This window comes from Gymnoscopelus microlampas, assembly GCF_963454915.1.
Source record: "Gymnoscopelus microlampas genome assembly, chromosome: 5".
NCBI classification, from domain to species: domain Eukaryota; kingdom Metazoa; phylum Chordata; class Actinopteri; order Myctophiformes; family Myctophidae; genus Gymnoscopelus; species Gymnoscopelus microlampas.
The window spans coordinates 39,162,763-39,170,518 of record NC_139942.1 but is presented as its reverse complement, the minus strand read 5'-3'; positions in this window follow the sequence as shown (position 1 = coordinate 39,170,518).

The window sequence follows — 7,756 nt, the reverse complement described above, 5'->3', positions numbered from 1 at the left end:
GGGGATCCCTGCCCTAAATGGGCCATGACGTTTGGCCCAGGAACGTTGTAGTAATCTGTGGCCATTACAGCTCCCCCTAACCCGCACCCCCCTCCCCCTCCCCCCGCCTGTCTGGTCCACTACTCTTTGCTCTCCATCACTGGGAAAGAGAAGGCGTTTACATGTTTTAACAGGCTCCGCTTTATTTTCCCCTCGACGCAAAGATGGCTGACAAATAGAGCCGAAGAGGTTAACCCGTTCAATCCGGGAACGCATTTTCTGTCATTTTACATTTCTTTGGTTATTCAAAAGTGTGTGAGTGCCGCGGTATGAACTTGTAGATCTGCTTTTTGAAAAATCTTGAAATGTGTGCAAATCTTTGAATATATGTACATGTTTTACATTTTTAACTCAAATCTTTGAATATATGTATATTTTTTACATTTTTAACTCAAATCTTTGAATATATGTATTTTTTTACATTTTTAACTCAAATCTTTGCTTCTGGGGAGTCCCTGGAACAAAATATTTTGAGATGGGCGTCCGCGGCCAAATACTGTACAAATCATTTTGGGTGGTCCTTGACATGAAAAAGTTTGAGAACCACTGATATTATAGCAACAGATGATGTTGTTTCGGTGCCGTGCTATGAGCTTGTATATCTGCTATTTTTTAATAGCCAAAGAAATATAAAAATGACACACAGATGCGTTCCCGGTCTTAATGGGTTAAAGGGGAAACCTGCGGTGTTTGCATGTAAAGGAGATTTCCAGGCCTCTATATAGGGAGGCCAGTCAGCAGTATATAATGGAAACAGAGGGGTTTAGAGGGGTTAAGATAAGCTATTCCTCCAGTAAAATGTTATAGTCGTTCTTCAGGAAAAGTTTGATGCTGTTTTTAACATAACCTGTGTTACAGGGGGGCGGGGCCTATTAGTCCAATACAAGCACTGGGTAAATGCATTTAACAAATTATATGATTGGATGTGCCAGCATTTACTTCGACAATAACAAAAAAGTAGGTTAGTCAGCACTAAGCAATTTGTCGTTAATTTGTCGTTAATTTTGAAGATTCACGACCCAAGCCAGAGCTCTTGGTGTATTCATGGACCTGGAGCCACATTACAACTATTACAAACTGAGCCTACTATCACCGCCATAACCCATTAAAAATAGCAAATGTACAAGCTCACAGTGAACATTTAGGGGAAAATCCTGAAAGTGTTGAAACATTTTGAATAATTTAGAATTCTTTAGCACAAATATTCTCTTCTGGGGGGGTTCCTGGCACAAAACATTAATTTGTCTTCATTATAGTTGTGGTGTGGACTCTGCCATGATGATTTTTGAGCGGTGTAGCCGCTCCTATAAGTGGGGTTGGGACCCATCCGTAGCAAAAGTATTTCTTTCCGTCGCGAAAATTTGTCTTTCGCTGTACTGTGATTGGCTGATTGGCTGTGACGTACTGTGATTGGCTAGCGAGACGCATGATGAAATTAATAACCTATAAATATCACCATGCACTTCAAAAAAAATACTTTTTCTTTTGAAGTGAGCTTCCAAAACCTATCATCACTGTGATGACCACTGTTGTTTTTAAATAACACCGCTCACTTCACACTGGGTGTGATTTTTAAAACTATATCTTTATATAACAGTGGTTCTCAAAGTGGGGTCCAAAGAGGGACCCCCAGGGTTCCTTAAAGGGGTTCCTCAGAAAAATGTGTTAATGTAGCATCACAATCAGTTAACCACGTTCACCCTATCTTACACTTCGACAATTCAAAAACAGATGATCTACAATGTGTACATCTGCTATTTTTTAAGTTCCTGAACTGTCCACAGCTCTCCTCTGAGATGCAGACGGGGTAGACAAAAATGGTTCCATATTATAATGAGCATTAGTGAGGACCAATTATGAAGATAGGTTGAAAATGGGTTTAGTTGTCCTGTAAGTAAAAGTAGCAATGTGACAATATACTCATTCAAAATTCTATTTGAGTAGAAAAGTACAAAAGTATCAAAAATACAAGTCTACAAGCTCACAACGCATTGATTGGTTCTTTTCGAATAGACAAAGTATACAATAGGGCTTCCTTGGTTAATGTATGTTTGTAATAATAATAATCTGCACCTGCAAAGTAGATTATTAGTTAATAGTCTACTCTGTACTGAAAGTTTGACGTACTCGAGCAAAGTAAAAGTGCCTCAACATTGTACTCAAAGATCAGTACTTAGTAAGTAAATGTACTCAGTTCCTTTCCACCACGGGTCAGGACATCTGCATGATAGATCAGAACCAGGCCAAGTAGAGGCCTGTGGGACTTGCAAAAAAGTTACAGAACAGCCCTGATCCTAACAGGGATCAGCAGGGCCCAGGCAGGTCCCATCCAGCATACGCTTTTTGGCCCTAAACTTCTAAGACGTGTGTCTTCAACAGGGGGGTGAGGGACCCCTAGGAGTCCTCAGAGTATAGGGTGACGTGTCGTCTTCAACAGGGGGGTGAGGGACCCCTAGGGGTCCTCAGAGTATAGGGTGGCGCCACATTTGTGTGAGATATGTCTGGAAAAGTAAGCAGAAACGCTCGCCCCAAAACACACTCTCCCCCATTTTTTGGGCGGACCGCTCGCCCCCGCTCCCCCAGCGATTCTTGTACTTGTTTTGCTGAGGTTTAAGGTGAGGAATAAGGTTAGGTTTAGACATAGTTTTACTGAGGTTATGTTTAGGAATACCTGGTGGTGAGCGTTCCGAGGTCGCCGGATTTGATCCGGGGTGATTGGATCAGTGGAACAACGACAGTATTGCTATTTATCGCTATCACAATGAAAAATCTATTTTTCAAGGTTTTAAAAGATTTTATTTTTTTACATATACCGGTATATATATTTTGTATTAATGTAATATTATAACTAAAATCTTAGTGTTGTGCCAGTTACTTGCAGTACCCTCAAGGCCCACCAGTGGTCCCCGGCCCACAGGTTGAAAGTCACTGAGATACCAACACAATTTTATACAATATATGCAGTAGGGGTCCCAGCTTCATCTCTCTCTCTCAGCTAAGGGGTCCCTGCCTGGCCTGAAAAACATTGAAGATCCCTGCTCTAAGACAAGGGTTCTCAAAGTGGGGTTTGGGGATCCCCATGGGTCCTTGAGGGAGTTCCAGGGGGTCCCCCCAGCTAAATGATGGATGGTTAGTAGGAACCAAATGGACCCTTATGGGTCTGTAACTCACTGAGAGTGTACGAATGGAACCAAACGGACCTGTTAGCCTGCCTAATGCATGTCAAACATCGGGGGTCCTTGAAATTAAAATGGTTGAGAATCACTACTAGAGCCGTAGAAATCTTCTCTTATAGGGGTCCCTGGCATATTTTTTCAAATGGGGGTCCGCGGGCTAATAAGAGTCAATTTGGGGGGGGGTTCTTGACATGAAAAGGTTTGAGAACCACTGCTCTAAGACAGGGGTCTTCAACGTTTTCAGGCCAAGGACCCCCTAGCTGAGAGAGAGATGAAGCAGGGACCCCCCACTACATATTGTATAAAATTGTGTTTTAGATTAAACTTTTCTTGTTTACTTGGTCTGCTCTTTTTTCCCTCTACACCTCTCTACACCTATACCTCTTTGCCAAAAATAGCTGATCTACAAGCTCACAACGCCTCGCAGCGCGAGGCGTTGTGAGCTTGTAGATCTGCTATTTTTGGCTAAAGTTCTCCTCATAAAAAAGGGATCCTAGATTTCAAGTGGTTAAGGTAAAACAAATAATCATCTCACACAAAGATCTGGCGGACCCCCTGTAGTAACTCTGAGGACCCCCTAGAGGTCCCGGAACCCCTGTTGAAGACCCCTGCTCTAAGATATCAAACTGAGTCTGACTCACATGATTCAGTGACAGGATATCTTGCACTCTGTCACCTTTCCATATCTATGGACCTTGAGTCTGCAATAAAGACATTCATTCATTCATTCATTCATTCATTCATTCATATCTCATCAGGAGGCATTAGTAGCAAAGCTTCTTTCACAAGTGTTTTCCTAGAAGGATTTCCCCCGTTGGCCAGAATCACAGGTGTCCGGACACGCTCTGCAAAGCCACAGAAGACGAGGCGTGTGTGCCCACGAGTCTGTGTGCATGCCTGCGTGTTTGAGAGCATGTCTGAAATGCACGCATGCATGAATGTGTGTACAGTTATCTGTGTGTGTACCCGGGTGTGTGTGTGTGTGTGTGTGTGTGTGTGTGTGTGTGTGTGTGTGTGTGTGTGTGTGTGTGTGTGTGTGTGTGTGTGTGTGTCTCTATAAGTGTTAGATGGAGGGAGGGAGCGAATCGTAGCTGTCGGCCAGAAACCTTGTATAAAATGTTAAATGGTGCATTTATATAGCGCATTTATATAGCGCATTTATATAGCGCTTTTATCCAAAGCGCTTTACATAGATTGTGCATTACATTCACACACACATTCATACACCAGAGGAAACCATCCAAGGCACCAACCTGCTCATCGGGAGCAATTAGGGGTTCAGCGTCTTGCTCAAGGACACTTCGACACTAACCCTGGGGGAGTCCGGGATCGAAATGGTAACCTTGCGGTTGCCATCCGGCCACTCTACCGGCCACTCTACCCCTGAGCCACTGCCACCCCAGTATCTCCATTATATAATCATTTTATGTTTTGTTTTTTTTCATGAATGAATGATGTCACGCAAAAGAAACAAATATAACGATATACAAACACGTGTCGCCATACGATGTGCTGTGAGCTTGTAGATCTGCTATTTCTGCAATTGAAAAGTGAAAAAAATACTAGAAAAGTGCGCCCCTCAGAGCGCAGATCCCTGCCAGGCCGGATTGCCAACCCAGGGCAGTTTTGTGACCCGTTATAGCACCACCATGATGCATGATGCGTCGTTCCCAAGTCGGGAACGATGCAAGTTAGAAATGCATTGCCCCGCCCGGTTATGCAATACCCGTTATACCCGTGATCGGGGTTTATGCAGAAAACGTGTTCTGTTCTGGATGAGGGCGATTGGATAAACGTGGGGTGGAGGTTCTTCCTTAGGCCTACTGTGAGTGTGTGTGCAAAGTTTCATGTCAATCGGGCGCTGCGTTCATGATTTGTGGTATTTTGTGCAAAAAACATTTCCATTTCCTGAAAATGTATGGTTTTGGACATAAAAAGGTTCCCGCCCCCCATGTAAACACTGTACACGGCACAGTATTATATTTGTGTGCACATGTTTAATCCCAGCAAACCTATAACACCTCTGTGCTACATAATCCTCTCACCCTGTGAACCCTTTCTAGGAAGAGGTGCAGGCCAGGCATGGGGCTTGGGGGGGCTCGGGGCAGGTGAACGTGTGGAGGGTGGGGAGGAGGGGGCTGTGCTGTGCTGCTGAGTGTGGTCCCTGCAGCCCTATAACAGGTGGGATTTAAGGGGGCTTTCCGAGGCCTACAGGGCAACACCAGGCCCAGCAGCAGAAGAACAAAAGGATAGGATTAGCAGGACAGAAGGACAAGGCAGGAGGCCAAGTTCTCTCTTTCTTTCCCTCGCTCTCTCTTTAGTCACATACAGTACACACATACACACTATACCATGTGCAATTGCGTTTACGTGCCAGTGGGTGTCTGTGTGTGTGTGTGTGTGTGTTCCTGACCTATAGGCCATATTTGGGCACAACATTGGTGTCCCCAAATGCTGGCTATAACTGTGGACAAAATGGGTGTCCCCAAATGGAACTTACTAGGGTTAGGATAGGGGTTGGGGTTAGGGGGGGGGGGGGGTTTGGGGTTAGGGTAAGGAGATATGGAATGACCACCGCAAGACAACGCAATGCCCCCAAAGGTTTGCTAACCCATTAAGACCTGAGCTATATATCGTCTCGTCTTGAAAGGCATACCAACGTATAGGTGTAACAGGTCTACATAGGTTACGTAAACCTTATCATGGTAACCTCAAAGAACACTTTGGCTCATCTTCATATGAGCTCACTAATGCTCATAGTAAGATGGCACTATGTATGTCTACTTTCACTGTGTCTCAGAGAAGGACTGTTCAGATACCCGCCAATTCAGATACCCGCCTACCAGTGACATCATAATAGCCTATTATGATTGTCATTTCACACAAGATGTCCAATTGTATTTATAATGCGAGAACATAATAGCATTCTAACTTTCCAGGAATAGAAAGCCTACAGTTTCTAAAATTGTACTACTCTTATAATGAGCATTAGTGAGGACCGATTGTATGAAGATTTGAAACTGGGTGACGTGGTCCTGAAAGATTATTTTCAGATCTAAAAAAAATCCAAAAGACATATCGTCTCTGTCGGGTGTTCAAAACGGACTTTTCAGGATTCAAAAGTTTCAGATCTACAAGCTCAAATCGCGCTGTAGTATGATCAAGTAGGGCGAAAAAACACAAAAAGTTAGAAAATGGAGATACAAGGTTTCTGCCCGACAGCAACGATATCCTGGAGCTACTGTAGTTAAAAGCTTGCAGCTGCTAAACGTTCTGCTTGTTTCCAGACGTACAAGAACCGTGTTTGAGAAGAGCTGAGATTGCTGAGACTACAATCACTATCACTTCTCCATCTCACCAGATGGGGGCACACTAGGGCAGTGAGAAGAACTCACCAGGGATAACATGAATGGAGGCAGCACTGCTGTGTGATTTGAGTGGTAGAGGAATTAGTATCCTGTCCATTGTTAACAGCACTAACTAACTACATTGTGTATAGTGGCGTTACTTATTGTTTTGATCAGTGGTGGAAAAAGTACTCACATTTCTTACTTAAATAAAAGCCTGGAATTCTAAATGTACTTAAGTAAAAGTACAAAAGTATTGGTATCAAAATGTACTTAAAAGTACCTAAATTAAAAGTATTAAAAATGTTTAAAAGCTTGTAGTTCTGCATTTAAAACATGTAATGTTTGAAAATAGCAGATCTACAAGCTCACAATGTGTTGCGATGTGACGCGTTGTGAGCTGGCTGCTAGTTCTCACCTGATATTGTGTGGTAGTCTCACTTCTCCTAGTCCATACTAAATAACTAAGACTCCCTAGTCATCAGCCCTTTTTTGGTTGTTTGTTTTCTTTTTTAGCCATTTCTCAATAGCCAAAGGCTATGGCTATTTGGGCGATCCTTGGTCCTTGCTACTAAAATATAAGTACACCTGGTATGTATGTTAATGAAATCTTATCTGTATGGTGGAGTATGTTAATACAGACTATTAGCGTTATTCAGGTATATATTGCTACTGTTAGCAATGAGAAGGGGAAAACAGAGTTTCAGCCATCACAGACCACAGGTGGTGACTACTATCCACATCGTCAGCATGTTAATGTTCTTCATAGCTGCCCAACATGTTAATCATTCTCTCCATGTCTGTGACAGACTTCTGGGAGCATGTTTTTGTTCTATTTCTGGACAAACCCAACATTCAGCAGATGTGAGCTTGTTTCTCCTTCTGCTTATAGCTGGGCAGGGGAGTAAAGTGGAGGCTATTCTGTATGTTTGTGTTTACTGGACGCTGGGGGGGGGGGGGGCAGTGGTGGAAAGTAACTAAGAACATTTACTGAAGTACTGTACTCTCTCAATGTTATACTTCTACTCCACTACATCTCAGAGGCAAATATTGTACTTTTTGCTCAAACCACAATTATTTGGAAAAATTATATTTTATTTACTTTGTTTGAAGATATAGATTATCATTACAAAACGTACTTAACCAATTAAGGCCTATTTTATACTTAGGCAATTCTAAAATACCCGATATACA